We start from the raw sequence: 21,982 nt of genomic DNA, 5'->3' as shown, positions 1-21,982 counted from the left end.
CTAAAAATGGAGGGTGGTGGAATAAGAGCTTGCTGCCAGGTACCACAGTTATGACAGTGGTTTTCAAAAGAGGACAATTTTGCTCTCTCCTGGGGGTGGGAAGGGACATTTGGCAATAGCTGGACACGTTTTTGGTTGTCACAGCTTGGGGGAGGTGGGTAACTGGCATCTAGTGGGTAGAGGCCAGAGACGCTGCTAAACATCCTACAACACATAGGACAACCACCCCTCACCCCTTGCCCAAAATGTCAATAGTGCTGAGGTTGGGAGACCTTGAACTATGGGCAAGTAGCTCAGGATGTTAGAAGTCTGGGTGTGAGTCCAGGTTTGCCTCAAAATGCTGTGTGAGCTTGGGCAAGGCCCTGCCCTCTCTGGGCCTCAGACTCCCATCTGTACAAGGAAGAGGTAAAGAGGTCCCTCTCTGGAGCTCTCACAGTTTTGGTCATTCAGGACTTGGGAGACCAGGAGGCCTGAGACCACAGGTCTGCCTTCGGCAACTTAGACGTGGCTATGGGAGGATTGAGGGGGTCTACCCAGCGCCCCCATGCCTGAGGGGTAGACAATCAGCTCTCCTGAGCCCCTCCCCCAAAGCGCAATATCTGGAACTCCTGCTCCACCAGAAACGGAAAAACCATTATCTGCAGATGACATCACTTTGCAAAAATGCAAGTAGTTGCCGAGCAGAGCTCCAGGGAAGGGGAGTGGGGGTTGGGGGGGGGGGAAGAAAGGACTCAGAGCTTGCCAACCACCAGCAGCGCTGGCATCCGGCAACTTCATGCATCTCAGGACACCCCCGGACAAGTTCCTCAACTTCTCTGGACTTCAGTCCTCCCATCTCTACAGTGAGAGACCAGACCTGGGTGTTGCCAGGAGCCCTTCCTGTTGGGAGAGTCCAAGACCCTGTGACTCTTCCAGCTCAAGTCTCAGGGGGCCTCTGGGCTGCAGGTGCACAAGGGAGTTCCCCATATCCACAGGAGCCCAGGGCTGGGGGCTGGAAGAAGAGGAAAGTGGCCACCCTGCCCAACTGGGCCACACAGAGGCCACGGTAGCCACCAAAGTGTTTGAAAACAGATTCTCTTCCTGCAGGACCGGGCACCTGTCTCACCCACCAACCCAATTTCTTTCTTGGTCTGGAGTTTGGTAGAACATCCTGAACCAGCAGAGTGCTGGAAATAGCAGTCCAGGGGAGCCTGCTTTATGCATGGATGAGAATGACCCACGATCCAGCATCTTTCCACCTGTGGGTTCCCGGGAGGTGAGGGAGCCGTTAAGGGCAGCTCTGATGAGCAGAGTGGGCTCGGCTACCCTGGAGGAGCCCAGGGACCACAGTCAGGAAGCCTGGGCTCTAGGCCCAGCCATGAGGACAGGGCCTCAGCTTCTTCTTCTGGACAAGGAGAAGTTTCATCCAGAGAGCCTGGAGGGTCTCTTTCAGCTCTAGGATTTGGTGGCTCCAGAACAAGCCCAGGTTACGACCCCACGTGGGGCAGAGCTCGGCAGAGCTGGGTGTCTTTAGCCGATGACAGTTCCCTTCCTGCTCCCACCTCCATCAAGAACAGAACCACCATTCAACCCTGTTGCTTTCTCAGTGGAAGAGGAAGGAGGGAGAAAGAGCCAGATCAGCCTTGGTCAAGCTCAAGGGAGGGTCAGGTACCTTGGCTGAAGGAGCACCCTTCCCCTAGTGCACTGAGCCCTGCTGGGAGGCAGTGCAGTCTAATGGTTAGAATACTCAGGCTGGCATCACCTAGACCAGGGCTCACATATTGGTGTGACAGCCTCCAAGCTGTGCCACACTTGACTCAGTTTCCTCAACTATAAAATGGAGTTAGCAATATATACCTCTTTGAGGGGGTCGGGGGGGCAGTAACTCGGTTTGCCCTGCCCTTTGCCCCCTAGATTCATTCTCCCCTCTCCCCGCACTGTTCCCCAGGAGGCTGACCCCACCAGGCTAGAGATCCAAGAGGGGGAAGGAGGAGAGAGAAATCAGGGGATGTCCACGCTCCCTCTGCTGGGCCACAGTCCTGGCTGTGGCTGTGTCCCCTCCCAGGATCACCACTCCTGTCCACACCTCCTGCTCTGGTGGGTTATGGTAACACGATGCCTGCCTCTTGCCCCTTCAGGCCTAACGGTGCTTCCGGCTTCCTGCTGTGGCTGGTCTCTGAGTTGTCACCATCCCCTACTGGGTCTTTTAACCTCTTGGCCACACTTCAGTAAAAAAATCCTTACATTATTCTCCCAAGATGATATACAAATGCCCAACAAGCACATGAGAAGACGCTCCACATCACTAATCGTTAGAGAAAAGCAAATCAAAACCACAATGAGATAGCGCCTCACATCCTTTAGGATGGCCACTGTCAAAAAACAAAAACAGAAACAGAAAATAACAAGTGCTGGTGAGGATGTGGAGAAATTGGAAACTTTGTGCACTATTAAATGGGAATGTAAAACGGTACAGCCACTATGGAAAACAGTATGGTAGTTCCTCAAAAAATTCAAAATAGAATTACCATATGATCCAGCAATCCCACCTCTGGGTATATATCCCAAAGAATTGAAAGCAATTTCTCAAAGAAATATTTGTACAACCATGTTCATAGCAGCATTATTCACGGTAGCCAAAACGTGGAAGCAACCCAAGCGTCCATTCATGGATGAACAAATAAGCAAAATGTGGTGTATACATACAATGGAATATCATTCAGTCTTAAAAGGAAGGAAATTCGGACACGCATGGATGGACCTTGAAGACATCATGGTAAGTGAAATAAGCCAGTCACAGGAAGACAAATCCTGTATGATTCCACTTACATGGGGTGCCTAGAGCAGGTAAAGTCACAGAGACAGAAAGTAGAGTGATGGCTGCCAGGGGAAGAGGGGGTGGGAAATGGAGAGAAGTTGCTTAATGGGCACAGAATTTCATTTTTGCAAGATGAAAAAGTTCTGGAGATTCATTGCACAACGATGTGAATATACTTAGCGTTACTGAACTGTTCGCTTAGAAATGGTTGATGGTAAAAAAAAGAAACAAACTTATCAAAGTATATATTTTAAATATGTGGGGTTTAGTGTGTGTTTACTATACCTCAATAAAGCTCTTTGAAAAAAAGAGTCCCTTCACTAAACCCTCCTCACGAAAACTGTTGGTTCCCATACTGGTCTGTACATTAGACTCTTCTGGGATCTTTTAAAAATTCCAAAGCCCAGGCCAACACCCCAGACCAATTAAATCACACCCCCTTCAGGTAGGACTCGAGCACCAGAGTTTTGATGCCTCCCTGATGATTCCAATGTGCACACAAGTTTGAGACCCACCGAATAAATCCTTGGATTGGGCCATGTGTTTCTTGCAAGGAGTCTGCACAATTAGCTAGCTCTTAGGCTTATTGTGAGGATGAAAAGGAATAGCGAGTGCAAAGCATTTAGCGCAGCTCCTGGTACTTAGTGCTCTGTGAAATGTACTGAAAATACCGTTGGCTTTATCATTATTATTTCTCCGGGACTCCAGGTTGCCGTGGGTCTCCGAGAAGCTGCAGAGGAGGTGAGAGGGGTGGGTATCGAGACAAACCCAAGCCTTGGCAGGTGGGAGGGGTCCCGGCTAAGACAGAGGAAGGTGGGGATTCTGTGCTGGCTGGGGGGCTTCGGGGACAAGACTGTGAGGAGCCCGGGCCAGGAGGATGGCAGACCTCCCACGGTGCCAGGAGGCACCCGCCTCCAGGGGCTGCTGCTGCCAGGCAGCTGGCACAGCTCAGAAGCTCCGGAAAACATTGCGGTAAGGGGGCACCCAGGGCCAATGGGAGAGTTGGTCCAGGAAACAGCATGGCCTGCAACCAACAGACTTTTAGCTGATCTTCTAATTTTTCAGGGGTCCTCAACCACTCTTAACAGACCCAGCAGCCTTGAGGTAACTACTGACCACCACCAAGTGTCTGCCCTGGTGTCCACTCACCTTGCTGGGCTGGGCATGGAGGGCGAGGGAGAGCAGGCCTCCCTTGGTCGCTGCATGGGAACTGGGGGATGTCAAAGGGCCATCGTGTTGGGGCTGCCTAAAGAGGGGCATCTCTCCTGCCCAGGAAAGCGCTTTGGATGAAGAGGTGCTGGCCCAGCCTGTATTTTCTCCCCAGGCCATCCATCCATCTAGCCATCCAACCATCCAGCCCACAAGCATTTCCTGAGCACCCACTGTGTGCCTAGCTGGGGCCCTGAGATCCGATGGTGAGCAAGAGCTTGAGTCTGGCTGGGGGAACAGGGGGCGGGAGGAAGGAGAGGGTCCCGTGGCAGAGCAGCCCACGGCAGACAGACAAGGGCTCAGATCCTAGCTCTGCTCTGTATCTGCTGTGAGTCTGGAGGAAAGTCGGTCCACCTCTGGAGCCTCGGTTTTGCCTTCTGCAAAAGGGTGACAGACCCATCCTCACGGGCTTGCTGATGAAGGAAATGAGACGGAATGACACGAGGGTCCCTGTTTGGCACCGTTTGAAGCTCCTTCCCCAGGAGGGGAGGGCAGGCCCCTGAGCCCCGACCCTAGCCCAGGCCTCTTACCTGCGGCAGGGCTGCTGGGGGTGGCAGCTTTCTGGGGACAGGAGCCAGACCCAGTGGACCCCCAAAGCCACAAATCCACACCAGGAAGCCCTCCTCCGGAGCCTGGAACCCAGGAGCCTGGGTGCCTGGGTCCCCCTCCAGCTGCCATGCTGGGGGACTGTGGGCAACATCTTCCCTATCTGTCCCTCAGGGCATCATAAGCCTGCCCAGCACTGATATTCCAGGGAAAGGTAAAGACTTCACAGTCCCCTTGTGCAGGTGGGAAAGTAGAGGCCTAGGAAGGACAAGGATCTATTCAAGGACACATGAATCTACATCAGAGTCAGAACTAGAAGCCAGATCTCCTGGCCCCAAATCCCTAGCACCTCTCCACACTCTCCTCCAGAGGGATCTGTGCCCTGGGATGGGCAGGGTACCAGGAAGTCCAGTTAGAAGATTCAGCTCCCTCTTTAAGGGACTCCCCAACAAAACCTCAACTCCAATTACGCAACCAGACTTCCCCTCCAAATATCCTCCAAGCAGCGCCCCCTCTAGATGAGTCCCTCCTCTGCTCAAGCACCTTCCATGGCTCCCTATCACCCCACAGAACACCTAGCATTAGGTCCCAATCTACCTCCCCAGGCTGATCTCCCTGTGTTCCCCCACCTTTGCCTTACATTCTGGTCACCACACAGTAACCACTGCCCCATCTCCAGGCCTTTGCTGATTCTGGTCCCTCCTCCTAGAACATCTTTGCTTGTCTCCTTCCTTTAAGGCCATCCAAATGTCACGTGCTCTAGGAAACTTTCCTTCTCCCCAAATCGGACGCAGCCACTTCTCCTCTAGGCTACCAGAAGACTCCCTTAGATTGACTCTGGGTACCGCGAGTGCGCATCTGTCTCCTCCAGGAGATGCAGAGGTAGCTGGGAGCAGACTCCAAGTCACACCCACCTCTTGTCATCTTCCCAACCTCAGCACCAAGCATTAAAAGAGGAAGGGCTAAGTGATCCCCGGTTCCCTGAGCCCACACCAGGACGAACAGACAGGGACGCTTCCGTGCCCATTTGAGACCCAATTCCAGGTGGGAGGTGGCTGGCTTCTGGGCCTGGCGCCTGGACACAGCCATTGACCCCGCCTCCAGTGGCTGTTTTTGTTTTCCTTCTCCCTAGGCAAAGGCTGCAGGGGCTGTTCTGAGCCACAGCTGGTTTTTATTGCATCAAGGCTCAAAAAAGGCCTGGGCATATTTTTAGAGAGAAGGGGAAAAAAGAATATTTTCTTCCTTGACCCGAGATGGGGGCTTGCTCCAATTTTCCATCTGCTCTGCCTTCTGGGTGGAGCTGGCGGGGAAGTTTCTCTGCAGGAGGATCCTGCAGGACAGTGGTTTATGAGCTCATAGACATGGCAGCACTCACACACGCATGCGCACAACCTTGAGCCCGTGATGTGGAGAGAGGGAAGCCATGCCTCAGACGAAGGACAGTAGCGGAGCAAGAGGGACCCAAAATCCCACTGGAAGAGCGTGACTGAATGGTGGCTGAACCAGGGGTCCCCACGCTTACACCCCAGAGCCTGGGGTGTGCAGCGTTCCCACTGGGCTGCCTGGAGCCACAGGAACTGGGACCAGAATGAAGAATGTGTTTGATGCATCTTTCAATGGCTGGTTTTCAATTGTCTGAAGATACTGTCAGGATGAACGAAATACAAATCATTTCAAAGCATCACTGAACTCATAGAGCTTTTGTTGAAATGCGCTTTCTCAATCAAAAGATGCTAAATGCACTGGAGTTCTGCTGGTGTATGTGTGTGTTTGATGTGTGTGAATATGGTCTATGTGTGTGACATGTGTGGTGGAGTGTGTGTATGTGTACTATGTATGTGCTGTGTTTGTATGTTCATGTGTAGTGTGTATATTTGTGGTATGGTTTGTGTGGTGTGTGTGTGATGTGTTTGATGTGTGCTCTATATGGGGGGGGAGGTGTGTGTGTGATGTGTGTGCTTGATACATTTTGTGTGTATTGTGTGTATTTGATGCTGTGATCAGGCCAGAAGCACATCTGGAAGGGGGACCATGCTGGGGAGGGGTTCCCCTGGCACACTTTTCAAAGTGACACCTTTTCGAGATCTTTCCAGGGCAATTTGTTAGGGAAAGCACAACACACAGAGAAAGCAGCTGAAAGGAAAGGGGCCATGTTACGAACTTACTCCCCACCAGACCCTGCCCCTAACATCCAAACTAAACTTTGCCCCTGGTGACACCCAGTCCTAAAACCCCCAGTCCAAAGAGATGGAGGCAATACAGCTCAAGTTCAGAGAAGCCTGCAGCCCAGTGTCACCCAGAGAGTAGGAGCCGGAGCCCAGCCTCCTACCTCCTCCCCACAGTGGGCTGGCCTTCAGTGCCAGAGCCAACAGGCAAAGCCCACAGCAGTCCCGGCAACTGTGCCCAGAGCGGGCACTCCGGGACCTGGGCTCTCTACAAACATGGCCTCGTTTCCCTCTCATACCCACCCATCAAAGGAGCATGATTACCCCATTTTATCAGAGGAGGAAACAGGCTCAGGGGGAGACAGAAGTGAAGGCAGGCTCCTGGCAGCCACGAGGAGAGAGGAAGTCCCTGGAGACAGGAAGGCAGGCTCTTGACTTTGGGGATCAGGCAGGGCAGTCAGGAGCGGCTTGCACACTTGTGGGCTTTTAGCTCCATGAGAGCCACAGCCTCTTCTTTCATGTCTGCAGAGGTGTAGGCCCAGAATTGGCGCCAGGAGTGGGTAGACAGTGGATGGGCCTTTCCCCGACCACCTCTCCATCCTTCCCTGGCAGCTCAGCCAGGCCAGGTACCCTCATACCCATGTAGCCCCTCTATCCCCAGGCAGCAAGAACTGCTAGAGGCTCACCCCCTACTTCTTAGAAACTGAGGCAGCCCAGCTGGGGCCGAAGGGAGCTTCTTGGGAGATGGGCTTTTCTGGCAGAAAGTCCCAGATTCAAGGCCTTCCCAGCCTAGAGGCCTTGGGCAAGTCCTCCTCCCTCCCTGAGCCTCAGTTTCCTCCTCTGTAAAATGGGGATAACAACAGCTGCCTCCTGGGGTGGTTTGGGGCCGCATGCGGGTGTGTGAGGCGCTTGACAGAGGCCTGGCACAGGCAGGGCGCTTGACTGACATGTGTCCTGTCCCCATCCCCGGCTGCCCTCGTCAGAACGACTTATAGCGGGTCTTGACCAGTCCAAAGGTCTCTCCCCTCCTGTCCCCAGGAGAAGCTGCAGAAGAAAGAGAAACAGCAGTTCTTGGAAAGCCACAATGGAGTCCTCCCTGGATCAGGCAGGTCATTTATCAAGATGCCACTGGACGGCCACAACCAAGCACCGGGCCCTGGAGTGGCCCTCCGTGACCTCTTGGCTGCCTCACTCTGAGTTCCATGGTCCTGTTCTCCACTCTGTGTCTACCCTTACACCGGCCCACCGCCATCAGACATCTCACTTGACCCTCCTCTGCTCAAAGCCTCTCCCTCCCCCCCATTGGGCATAAAGTCCTTTATGCCACCCAGCATTCCAGGCCCTCTCGGTCTGGCCAGCACCCACTATTCTCCTCTCCTGCACCTCTTCACCTGCACCCCTCACACCAGCTACAGCCAGTCCCACATGGCCACCTGGTTTTGTTACCTGTTGGGAAGAGCTTAGTCCGGGCCTGGCCACAGGGGACTGCTCAGCAAGACGTGATCCAGAGTCGGCAGACACCAGGCTTATGTCCCTGCAGGATTCTGTGCTTGAGATGCCATTGCTCTCCTCTGGCAATTTCTGACTCACACTTAAAGACCCCCCCTTAGTCTTCACCTCCTCCAGGAAGTCTTCCTTGATGCCCACCCCTCCAGGCCAGTGTAGGTGCCTTCTTCCCAGGTAGAGCTGCCTGGTGGCCCCCAATCCTCCTGTCACTGCCGTCCTATCTAGGTAACTTCGGTCCCCACCCAGCAGCCTGGCATGTCCTCCCCCCAGTCCCCATGGATTTCGGTAGGTCTTATGTCCACTCATTGGTCCTCCTTGCTCTCAGCGCTACGGCTGCCCTCTGTCCCAGCTGCAGGCACCTTACTCCCACCTTATCCCAAAGGCCTTGCAGTGCAGAGTCAATTTGGAAAACAGTTTACTGACGTTTTGGAGATAGCAGAGAGCAATTCCAGTGCTGAGAACAAAACAAGTCGACATTCAGAGTCAGGCAGCGTAATTCTCAGGAATTTGTCAACCACCCCTCACCCCAGAGAATGTCTCACCAGCTGGAGGGGGTTGGGGGGGAACCTGACCTCTGGGAGGGTTCTGGCAATTCCTCCCTCTCCCCACTCAGAGCCCCTCCCCCTTTTCCTGTTATGATGAAGTACTTTGTCTGGTTGGCTCCTTGGAGACCCCGGGGGGGCCCCACCTGAGACAAATTCACTCTCTGCCAATGTGCAAAGGCGTCTGCCGTCAGTTATTTCACATGGCCATTGCTCTGGGCTGAATTGTGCCTCCCCAAATTCCTATATTGAAGTCCTAACCCCCAGGACCTCAGAATGTGACTGTGTTTGCCGACAGGGCCTTTGAAGAGGTGATGAAGTTAAAATGAGGTCATTAGGGTGGGTCCGAATCCAGTAGTACCGGTGTCCTTATCAGAAGAGGAAATTTAGACCCAGATGCACACAGAGGGAAGACCATGCGAAGACAAGGGGAGAAGGCTGCTGCTGTCTGCAAGCCCAGGAGAAACAACCCTGCTGACACCTTGACCTTGGACTTCTGGCTTCCAGAACTGTGAGAAAACAAATTTTTGTTGGTTAAACTCCCCTAGTCTCTTAGGGCAGCCCAAGGAAGCTGACACAGATATTTTGATGCCTCTCTCTCATTGTGCTCTCATCGCCTGTTCGTGGGCCTGTCTCCCCTTTCAGACTGTGAATTCCCCAAAAGCACTGGACAGAGCTGACCTGTCCCTCCCGCGGGGCCTCGTACCCACCAGACCCTGAGAGGTTTGGAGGGCATTTCCTGGGCGAACACCTCCCGAGATAAACAGAACTATGGTTCATGGGTTCTTTCAGTCAGCAAATGCTGGCAAGTGGAGAGTGCCGAAAATGCACGTCTCCTCCCTCCCTGGTGCCCACCTGTGGCGCGCCCACCTGGCCTCTGTTTCAACCCTCAACAGCCCTGAGAGAAAGGTTCCCCTCCATTTTACAGATGAGTAAACTGAGGCCCGAGGAAGGCGAGTGACGTGCGCAAGGTCATTCATGGAGTCAGAGCCATTAGGCAGGAAAGCCCACGGGGCCCAGGGAGGGTCTGAGACAGGGAGGGCTGGGAGTGGAAGGCTCTGCAACGTCCCGCCCTCTGGAAGGAGAGACAGAGAGGACCTGGGTTTGAATCTCGACTGCTTCTCTTCATTGCTGTGTGTGAGCAAGTTACTGACCTCTCTGAGCCGGGCCTCAGTTTCCACGTCTGTACGACAAGGCTGAGAAAGAGGAGACGGCACACCTGGTGCTTAGCATGGTGTCCAGCCCATAGAAAGGCCTCAAGAAAGGGTGGTAGTGGTACTCATGAGGACAGTCTTCTGGAATCACCCAGCTGGCCCCGCACCTGGCTCCGCAGGAAGTCTGACAAATAGCTTGCCCTAGAAGCTTTTCCTGCCGGTCGGCATGGGGGGCAGGCAACCTCTGTTCCCCTGCCTCTGAGGGCTGTCATTCGCCCTCCGCCTGGCCTCAGTGGCCCATTGTTCTCCCTCCAGGCCCAAACCGCGCCAGGCCTGCCAGGAACCAGCCGCTAAAAATAGCCCCAACGGAGTGCTGGGGTCCAGCTGCTTATCTCCCTCCGGGGATCAGGAGCTGCCCCCCTCTTCCTGGCCACTACTCTGGGTGAAGTCCAACTTGGCCAGCTCCCAGCTCACCCTCAGGGAGGTCCAAACTCACACCCACAAAATATTTCGTGGAAAATTTGAGGCCGGCTCTAATTCCCAAAGGGCAGAGGCTCAGTGCAGACTTGCAGACTTGGCTTGCGGTGGGCTGGGAGGAAGGGCCTGGAAGAACAGGCAAAGCAAAGAGAAACAGGGAAAGGCATTCCAGGTGGCAGGAACAGCAGAAGCAAAGGGAGGAGGGCTGAGGCTGAAGAGAACAGTGAGAGGCTCTGGGGAGTCTATTTGGGAGAGCAGCAAGGGAGTCTCAAAGGGAAGCTCAGGCTCAGTTGAGCAGATCCCTGAACGCCAGGCAAGGCTTTCCTGACCTTCAAGGCCACGCCTTGCCTGGTGCAGGTGCCCTGGATGCCTTCACTTCCAGGGCCTTCTCTGAGTTCTCCTCCCTAAGGGATAGTCACAGCCCTGAGGGAGAAGCTGAGGGCTGGCGAGGACAGAGAGAGGTGCCTTTAGCACACCCCTCCAGGCCTCAGGAAGGGGGTTTCTCACCCGCGACATATCATTAGGTGGACTCCGGCGGCTCTGCCTGTGGGCTGTGAACACCAAGCCTGCAGCCATTCAGGCCTTCAACTGTCAGCTTCCGAGAGCCTGCTCTGGGCTGGGCCCTGGGCTGGTTGCTGAGGACCCAGACAGCCACTCAGTTCTAGCCCTGCAGGGGCTCACACTCCAGGGGAGAAGGGGACAAGTGAAGAGGCAAGTCCAGGATTGGGTCACCGGAGCGCAGTGCTGGGATGGCCCAGAGAAGAGCCCTCCTCCAGACTTGGGAAGTCAGCAAAGGGTTCCTGGAGGACACAACCCCTGAGCTGAGTCTCAAAGGTTAAGGAGGAGATGGCCATGTGAAGAGGTGGCGGGAACCGTGTTCCAGGCAGAGGGCAGCATGTGCAAAGACCCAGGGGTGCAAATGAGTCTACCTGGTATGTATGTGTGGGCAGGGACAAGGCTGGAGATGGAGTGTGAGGGTAATGAGGCTGGAGAGGTCTTTGGGGGCCAGGTTCTAAACTTTTCTGAGCCCCCCATGGACATAAACATAGTAGTCACCCTGAGGCTGGTGAATGAAATTGTTGGAAAAATGAAAATCAACCAAATTGAGTAGATTAAATCCTATCTTTTAAACTCAGAGTCTGGGAATTGAATCACTGATTATTCAGTAAGGAAGGCCTTGTATTATTTGTACGTTGGGAGTTTGATTAATATGCTGTGCTTAAATCAAGTATATCAATATTATACAGACAGCATCTTCAAAAGTCCTTCCCGGGAGGGCCCAGTCAGGCAGACATGGGTTCTAGAAAAGCCCAGCCTGCACTGGCCTGTGGGTGCCTGCAGCCTGGAGTGAAGAGCTTAGTTCTGGTGAAATATACAGAAGGTAGATCATTCTTCCCCACCCTTGACATCAGGCACAGCCATGTGACTTGTTTTGGCCAATGGGATATTAGCAGACAACTTTCAAACAGAGGCTTAAAATACACTTGCACCTGAAAGAAAAATTAATACCAATTCTACACAATCTCTTCTGGAAAATAGAAAAGGAGGGAGCCCTTCCCAATTTATTTTAGGAAGCTGGTATTACCTTGATACCCAAACCAAACGAAGATAATACAAAGAAAGAAAACTACACACCAATATCCCTCAGGTATATGATGCAAAAATCCTTAACAAAACATTAGCAAATAGAACACATCAACATATTTTAAAAATTATACACCATTACCAAATGAAGTTTATTCCAGGGATGCAAAGCTGGTTCAATATTTGATTGGTTCAAAAATCAATCAGTGTAACCCACCACATTCACAGGCTAAAGAAGTAGTCATATGATCATATCAATTGATTTTTTAAAAAACCCATTTAACAAAATTCAACACCCACTCATGGTAAAAATTCTCAAGGGACTTCCCTGGTGGCACAGTGGTTAGGAATCCACCTGCCAATGCAGGGGACACGGGTTCAATCCCTGGTCCGGGAAGATCCCACATGCTGAGGAGCAACTAAGCCACAACTTAGTTGTGCGCCACAACTACTGAGCCTGCACTCTAGAGCCCGCGAGCCACAACTACTGAGCCCATGTGCCACAACTACTGAAGCCCGCGCACCTAGAGCCGTGCTCCACAACAAGAGAAGCCACCACAGTGAGAAGCCCGCATACTGCAACGAAGAGTAGCCCCTGCTCGCCGCAACTAGAGAAAGCCTGTGCACAGCAACAAAGACCCAACGCAGCCAAAAATAAATAAATAAAATAAATAAATTTATTAAAAAATTTTAAAAATATACAGAAATCCTCCCAATATTATTTTTTTTAATCTCAAAAATTAGGAATAGAGGGCAACTTCCTATATAAATAAACTTCCAATATAAACATATAGGTACATATAAATATATGCAAATAAACATGCTATATAAATAAAGCAGCTTCCTAAATGAATAAATAACACCTACAAAAAACCTACAGCTGATATCATATTTTTTGGTAAAGACTGAAGCCCAATAAGGCAAGACAGGGAAATAAATAGCATACAGATCAGAAAGGAAAAAATAAAACTGTCCCCATTGGCAGATGACATGATTGTCTATATAGAAAAACTCAAGGTATCTACCAAAAAAACCTCCTAGAACTATTAAGTAAGTTCAGCAAGGTCACAAGCTACAAGATCAAGGTACAAAAATCCATTGTATTTCTATGTGCTAGCAATGAACATGGGGAAACTGAAATATAATATCATTTACAATCACCAGAAAAGAATGAAATACATAGGTGTAAATCTAACAAAACATGTACAGGACTTGTATGCTGAAAACTACAGAATGCTGACAAAAGAAATCAAAGAAGATTTAAATAAATGAAGAGACATACCATGCTCATGGATTGGAATAGTCAACATAGCAAAGATACCAGTTCTCCACAGATTGAAATACACGTTTAACACAATTACTATCAAAATCTCAGGAAGACTTTTTGCAGATTAGGCAAGATTATCCTAAAATTTATACAGATAGATAAAGGAACTAGGATAACTACCACAATTTTGAAAAAGAATAAAGTGGGAAGAATTACTCTACCTGATTTTAAGACTTATATAGGTACCGTAATCAAGACTATGTGGCATTGATGGAAGGAAAGAAACATGAATCAATGAAACAGAATAGAGAATCTAGAAATAGACTCATACGAGTATGGCCAACTGATTTTGACAAAGATGCAAAAGGAATTCAATGATAGGATGGCTATAAAAAAAATTACAGCAAATCTTGGTAAAGATGTGGAGAGATTGGAACCCTCATACACTGCTGGTGAGAATGTACAATGGTAGTCTGGCAGTTCCTCAAAATTTTAAACATAAGAGTTTATGACTCAGTAATTCCAAATCTAGGTATATACCCGAGAGAATGTAAAACATATTTCCACACAAAAACTTGTACATGAATGTTTATAGCAACATTATTCATAATAGCCAAAATGTGGAAACAACCCCAATGTCCCTCAACTGATGAATAGATAAATAAAATGTGGTGTAGTATGTGATATTTGGAATGTGATATATACAATGGAATATCATCAGGCAATAAAAAGAAATGAAGTACTGATCCATGCTACAAGACAATGAACTTGAAAACATTATGCTAAGTGAGAGAAGCCAGACAGAAAAGACCACATATTGTATGATTCCATTTATATAAAATGTCCAGAATAGGCAAATCTGTACAGACAGAAAGGAGATTCATGATTGCCCGGGACTGAGTGGGAAGGGGTATGGGGGAGGGAGTGACTCCTAATAGGTGTGGAGATTTTTTAGGGGATGATGAAAATGTTCTAAAATTGATTGTGGTGATGGTTGTACAACTCTGTGAATATACTAAAAACCATTGAGTTGTATACTTTAAATAGGTGAATTGTATATGTGATTATATCCCAATAACGCTGTTATTAAAAAAAAATCAATGGATGAACGATATTCTTTTCAACAAATGATGCTGGAGCAATTGGACATCCTTATGCAAAAAATAAACTTCAACCTAAATCTCACATGCTATACAAGAGTTAACTCAAAAGGGATCATAGAATTTAAATGTAAAACTACAAAATTTTTAGAAGAAAACGTAGGAGAAAATCTTCAGGACCTAGGGCTTGGTGAAAAGTTCCTAGATACAACACCAAAAGCATGATCCATAAAAGAAAAAAAAAAGGAAAATTGGACTTGATCAAAATCCAAAGCTTTTGCTTTGAAAAAGATGCTATTAGGAAAATGAAAAGAAGCTACAGATGGAGAGAAATTATTTGCAAATCACATATTTCACAAAGGATTCATACACAGAACACATAAAGTGCTCTCAAAACTAAACAGTAAAAAAGCAAACATTCTGATTAGAAAATGGGCAAAAGACATCTCACCAGAGGATATACAGGCGGCAATAAGTACATGAAGAGATGTCCAATATCGCTAGCCATTAGGGAAATGCAAATTAAGGCCTGGATGAGATAGCATTACAAACCTATTAACAGCTAAAATAAAACATAGGGGCAACATTACATGCTGGCAAGGATGCAGAGATCTCTCACAGTCATCTAGTCAGAGGTAGTTTGGCAGCTTCTTAAATATTAAACCTATACTTAAACCATATGACCCAGCAGTGCCACTCCTGGACATTTATCCCAGAGAAATGAAAACTTGTGTCCACACAAAACTCTCTACACGATTGTTCATAGGCACTTTATATGAATAGCCCCAAATTGGAAACAACGAAAATGTCCTTCAGTAAGTGAATGGTTAAACAAACTACTGTGCATCCATACGAAGGAACACTACTCAACTCGGCAATAAACAGGATTGAACTATTGACACACACAACAGCTCGTGTGGATCTCAAGGGTATTATGGTGAGTGGAAAAGACAATCTCAAAAGGTCACATACTGTGTGATTCCATTTATATAACATTCTTAAAATGACAAAATTATAGAGATGGAGAGCAGATTAGTGGTTGCCAGGAGTTAGGGATGGTGGAAGTGGAAGATGAGTGTGACTATAAAGGGATATTGAGGGAGACCTTTGTGGTGAAATCGTTCTGTATCTTGACTGTGGTCGTGGTCACATAATCTACACATGTGATAAAATGACACAGAACTATACACACACATAGTACCAATGTCAGATTCTGGTTTCGATATTGTACTATAATTAAGTAAGATGTAATTGTTGGGAGAAACTAGGTGAAGGGCACATGGGACCTCTCTGTACTATCTTTGCACAATTTCCTGTGAGTACATAATTATTTCAAAATTGAAAATTGAAAAACAAAACCTGCTTTCATGTCAGGGAGAACTTGCCCCAGGTAGGTGCTGACCCTTCGGAGGCGGGTGGGGGGCGGGCCGGGAGGGGCGCATGGAGCAGAGCTGAGCCCAGCCCATAGTGAAGAGCCAAGTCCAGCCAGCTCCTCCTGGATCAGTTGACTCTAGCTGACTTGTTGAAGCATAAGGGAGAAAAAATGATTGTTGTTTTAAGCTACCGAACTTTGGAGCGATCTGTTTTGCAGCATTAGTAAGACAATAGCTGATTAATACACGCCAGCTTGCCATGTCTCCTCTCCACTGCCCTAAGAGGATGGATGTCTGTCACTGGTGACTGTGGCAGAGACACCTACTTGTTTCCCAACATCCACTCTACCCTTCTGTTACCCCAAAGTAATAGAACCTCTGGTTTTTATCTGGTCATATGGCTATCTGGATTCAGACTACATTTTCCAGCCTCTCTTGTAATGAAGTACAGCCCTGTGACCAAGCCCTGACCAATGTGATATAAAGGAAAGTGTCATATGACAGTTTATGGGAGCCTTCTCTAAGAAATAATTGACATCCCCTTTTGCCCTCTCTTTCTTACCCCTTCACTCTTCCCACATGCAGAAGTGATGGCTGGAACTCAAGCAGCCATTGTGGACATGAAGTGGAAGTTACAATATGAGGATGGCAAAGCAACAAAATAGAAGGAATTAGGTTCCTGATGATCATGGAGATGCCATACTAGCCCTGGTATATATCAATTTCCTTTATGTGAGAGAGGCTACAAACTTCTATCTTATGTTCTCTGTCACAACAGAACACAATCTTTACTTATACAGTAGCTTCTTAGCTGTTTTCATGAGTTTATTTTGTGTAACTACTAACCATGCTAAGGACTACTATATGCCTCCCATCCATTGAATAAGTATTTATTAAGCACTTACTACGTGTCAGGCAATGTAATAATGCTGGGAAAACAGTAAGAAGCAGCACAGACATGGTCCCTACCCTCAAAGGCTTTATAGTTGAGAGGAAAAGACAGCAATGAAGTGAACGCATATGTATAAGTAATTACCATCTATAACAAGGGCCATGAAGGAGAGTCACAAGGCACTTTGTGAGCAGGAAGCAGGGCCCTCCTCTAGTCAGGGCTATCAGGGAAGGCTTCCCTGAGGAGGTGACATCTAATCTGAGCTCTAGGGGAAGAGAGGATAGGAATACAGCTTAGTGCTTAAAAGCATGGGCTTGGACCCAGTCAGCCTGAGTTCAAAACCCATCCCCCTCTTGTTAACATGTAACCTTGAGCAAGGCACAACCTCTCTGTGCCTCAGTTTTCTTGTCTGAGAAATAGGGTTTTATTTAATAAAACACTTATATAGGATTTACAATGTGCTAGGCACTGCTCTAAGTACTTTACAGGTGTTAACCCTTTAAATTCTCATTATAGCTACCTTATGGTACTAGTGCTATTCCTATCCCCAAATACAGATGGGTAAACTGAGGCCCAGAAAGTGAAGCAACTTGCCCCAGGTCACACAAATGAGTGGAAGAGCTGGGAGTTACCCCAAGTGATCTGGCTCCAGAAAACGTCCTCAGGACACTACACTGTAGTGGTTAATAACACTGGCTCTTAACTCATGGGGTTGTTGTGAGCATAAAATAAGAAAGTGTCAGTCAAATACTTAGCACACTGCCTAGCAAATATTAAATGCTCAATAAATGTTAGCTATTATTATTGTCATTATCATTAGCAAGTACGGGAGAAGGGAAAGAGTGTTCTGGGCAGAGGGAAACGCACATACAAAGGTCCTGAGGTGGAAGGGAGCATGGTGCGTTCAAGGACCTGAAAGCAGAGCAGAAGGGCTGTATGCAGAGAGCTCACAGGCTGCTTTTATCCTTCACAACAACCCTATTAGTGGGAACTATTATTACCCCCTGTTTTTAAGTGAGGACACAGTGGCTCAAAGAGGTTAAGTGACTTGCCTGAGGTCACACAGCAAATAAGCGTCTGAGCCTGAACTCAAACCAGGTCTGTCAGCCTCCCAAGCCCACGCTCCTAGCCACTGCTCTCCACTGCCTTGCAATGGACAGGCTCCAGGGACGGAGCCAGTCCTCCTGCAAGAACACTTCAGAGGGAAACGCAAATACAGCCCAAGGTGTCGGAGTCAGAGGGCTCCTGGCGGGGACTGATCTGACCTGGGCTCAGTGTGTGTGTGGCAGAGGCAGGGTGGGGTGTGGACCTTACCTCAAGGGAAGGAGCATAAATAACCAGCAGATCCTTCCTCAGCCCAGCCTGGCTAGAGGATGCGGAGGGCATTGTCCCGAGGGGCGTGAACGCACGGAGACTCAGGGACCAGTGGTCAATAGACTGCGCCATCCAAGCCGGCCCCTCCAGTGTTCTGGAGAAGTGGCTGAACCCTGTTTTTAGAATCATAACACACACACACACACACACACACACACACACACACACACACCACAGACACCAACACACTTGGCCTGAATCCCAGCCCTCACATCACACAAAGTGCCATCTGCCCCTTCAGAAGGTCCTCAGACAGGAGGAAAACCAGAAGAAAACAACAGGAGAGGGGAGGGGCCTCATCCAAGGTCACTCGAGAGCTTGGGACAGATCTGGAGGTAGGGCAGCTGCCTGGCAGAATCCGTGCTATTCAGTTGCCCCTGAAACAGCAGGTAGGACTCTGCTGAGCCCACTGGGGCCTGGGGCCCAACGCCATCCTCTTGGGGCCTTGCCCTTGTCTTGAGTCACCGGCCATCTAGTTAAAAACTGGCTGTGGAGTAGAGGTGGGGGGGCCGCTTCCCCTGCGCAGGCTGGTGGGGGCTGGGGCTGACCTCACCTCTTGGATCCCTCAGTCGCAGCCCCAGGCCTCCCTCCCTCCCTCCACCCACGCGTGGGCCGCCCTCCCTGGCTGACCCTGTGCTGAGGGTTTACACATATTCATTATCTCACTGAGTCCACGAGAGTCCCATGAGGTGGGATTATCATTCCCATTTTATAGATGAGATGACTGAGCATCGGAAAGGTAAAGCAACTTCTCACACAGCTCTACTGAGAGCTGACATTCAGGACCAGATATCCCCACACACTTAAGCTCCCGCCATTCGATGACCTTCCTGAGAAAAGCTCTGCCCTCAAGCCAAGGAGAATCTGAGTTAAGAGCCCCCGAACCAAGCCACCAAATCTCTCAGGCTGCCTGGAGGTGAGGCTGCCTGGGAGTTAGGGTTGGGGTCCCAGTTCCTACTCAGCCACCACACACTTGTCCACTTTCTCTGAACCTTAACTTTCTCACTTGTAAAATGAAAACAATACTCAGACCCTCTCCAGGCCTGTTGTGAGGCCTGGTGGAGATGAGGCATGGAATGCCCTTGGCGTGCAGCCACAGCCATCACTCACTTTTTATCTGCAACCTGGCACTGCCCTCTCCCAGCCCCAGCTATGCCTTCACTCCCATCGTGTTGAGCAGGCCCAGATCAGCCCCACGGCTCTTCCTCACCCCCCTCTGTTCCCCCCCGCCCCTTCCTTGTCTCCTCCAACCCAAGGGAGGGGTCCCCCGGCAGCAGGGGGCCCAGGGTACCCCCTTCCCTCCTGCCTGACCCAGCCAGGGAGAGGACAGGCAAAGCCAGATGTTTCACAGATGTTGCAGATTATAAGCAAAACAACAGCACAGGAGCGTCTTCTCTGAGGCCCAGGGTCTGTTGCTTGAGGGCCTGAGAGCACTGAGGGAGAGGCAGGGGCGAAGGGCAGGCTTCCGCAGGAAGAGAGGTAAATCGGAGACTTTCTAGGGTAGGATGTCAGGGGGAGGGATGCAGGGAGGAGACATTAGGCAAAGGGTCCAGGGGGAGCAAGGCAGGGAGGTGGGGGTAGGGAGCTCGGGGGAGTCTGGTGGGAGCAGGGAGGAGCGGAGTGGGAGAATTGGGCAAGCCTGTGGGGGGCTGCCTGGGCAGGAGGCCTGCGGGGGCTACTGCTGACCTGCCTCCATTGCCCCACCCCACCCCAGGATCCCAGCTTCACCGGGGAAGAACTTTAGAACCCCCAAGAGGCTCCCAGGCCCTCCTGAGCTGCCTCAGGAGGTATTAAGCTTCCCGTCACAGGAGGGATGCAAGTAGAAACCCAAGAAGGGACCCAAGCACCAAGCAGCAGCTGGATCCAGATGGTCTCTTCCATGCTGGAGGGTCTGGGAGGCCATATCTGCCCCCAGCCAGGCCAAGAGGCCAAGAGCATGAGGGACTTGACTGGTCCATAAGGAAACGGCTGAAGTTGCCACAGGCAGGCCAGCGCTGAATCTCCTCCCACTGGCATCCAACCGAGTGGCATCACTGTGCCCTCTCCCCTTTCCACCCTTCACACCGTATTTGCCAGCTGACCCCAACTGCTCGCAGCCAGGCCAAGACTGGGCAGTGGTTCAGGGACAGACTGTTTCTGACTTACTCCCTGGAACAGGCTGGCTTTGTCCTCCAGCAAAACCATTCCTGGAAGGACAGGGATCTGGGGTCTGAGACTAAAGGCTCCCTGTCCACTAATCAGGGTAGACAATGAGCTTTGCTGCCTCCCTGTGACCCTGAAAATGATGTGGCTGACGGCCTCTCGTGTTAGAGGAGCACGTCCCTGTGCCAGGCACTGAGCTAAACTTGCTGCAAACGACCTCGCTGAGTCACTGTGACTCTGAGGTAGGTGCCAATATGCACAATTTATAGATGAGAAAACTGAGGCAGAGAGGCTACAAGATTTTTTTTTTTTCCAAAGATTTGTAGCTAGTAGTAAGTGGTAAAACCAGGGGCTGAATCCTAGAGCCTGACTCCAGGGCCTGGGCCTTGCACCTCTACACAGTGCTGCTTCCCTACCTCTGCCTCGGTCTTCCCATCTGTGAGATGGGAAGGGAGCTGGACATGATGACCTCACAGCTCCCAGATCCCACATCGACCAGCCTGGGATTGCCAGATGGAGACCAAGGGGGCTACTCCTCCCTCACGTATGAAAGAAGAAATGGGGAGCAGTCCAGATAACATACAGGTAAGGGGACTGTGGCCTAAGGCGGTGAGGGCTGTGCCTAAGGCCCCCAGGAGCCCAGGCGGGGGTAGGGCAGGCGGATCCAGGCGCCTTTCCAGGCTGCTCTCCAGCTGTTCAGTGTAGCCAAAGCAGCTTGGAGGCCAAGGGCCCCATGTGTGAGTAATGGAAACCAGGCAGTGGGGCCTTCCGAAATGGGAATTCCATCTGCCTGACTTGGTTCTCCTGGATGGTGGTTTCCATGGTAACTTGGGAATGGGAAGGTGGAGGGCCTGGCCCGAGGCTGAATCCCTGGAACCTAAAGAAAGGGGAAGGTGAGTCTCCTCGATGGCCCAGTGTCTCCTCCAAGCAGAGGATGCCACAGCGAGGCCAGGCAGGCTGGGACCCGGAAGTCCCAGGCACTGACGTCAGCTCTGCTGCTACCATTTTGGGGAACAGGAGTGGTGTTGCAGTCCTCTGTGGGCCTTGCTTTTTCCAGCTGTCAGGCCCCCAAATCTCAGGCTTGGACACCTGAGAGGTTCCCTCAGTCTGATCGAGGAGCACATCTCTGTCCCCCGTCCTTCCAGAGTCATTGAGGCACTGGCAGCTCTGCCGTGAGAAAGCCCTTCACCATTTACAAAGCCAAACAGGGCTCAATGGCCAGGTCCAGCGCCAGGCCCTTGGTGCCTGGAAGAAGACCCAGCCCCACTCCTGGAGGAGCTCACACGCTGGTGCTAGGGGAAAAAGCTGTAGCACCTATTAAGCACCTATTGTATGCCTGGCCCCAGAGACCACCGTTTCTGATGCTCTCCTTCTACAGGGGGGAACCTGGGGCTGGCCTTGCTCAGGGAGACCAGCAAGGGAAGGCAGGGAGGAGAGTGGCTGCACAGCCCCGTATCCTTTGCATCTCCAAGTCCCGGTGGGCAGAACTGAACCCAAAACCCCACGCAGGGAACAAGCTCCAAGGAGATGGGGCCCAGCCCCTCCTGCACCCACTCTGTCCGCCTTCATCTAAGTCAGCCCAGCTGAGCCAGTCCCCGCCCCAGGCCACACCCTGGTCCCTGCCTCCGGACCCTGGCAGGTGGAACGTGTGGGCATCAGGGGCAGCTTTTGCATCAGCTTGGCTGGGCTCTCTTCTACCCCTCTAAGTGAGGGGGTCCAGGGCCTCCTCTGAACTGTGGCTTCGAACAAGGCCTTTCCTAAATTTGTATCTCCTGTTAGGCACAGAGGGGGAAGTCTCCCCCAGGGCCACAGAGGGACTCTCTGGGAACCCTACCCCCCGTCCCGACCTCCCCA

Source organism: Balaenoptera musculus, chromosome 6 (assembly GCF_009873245.2).
Source record: "Balaenoptera musculus isolate JJ_BM4_2016_0621 chromosome 6, mBalMus1.pri.v3, whole genome shotgun sequence".
Taxonomy (NCBI): Eukaryota; Metazoa; Chordata; class Mammalia; order Artiodactyla; family Balaenopteridae; genus Balaenoptera; species Balaenoptera musculus.
This window is presented reverse-complemented; position numbering follows the sequence as displayed.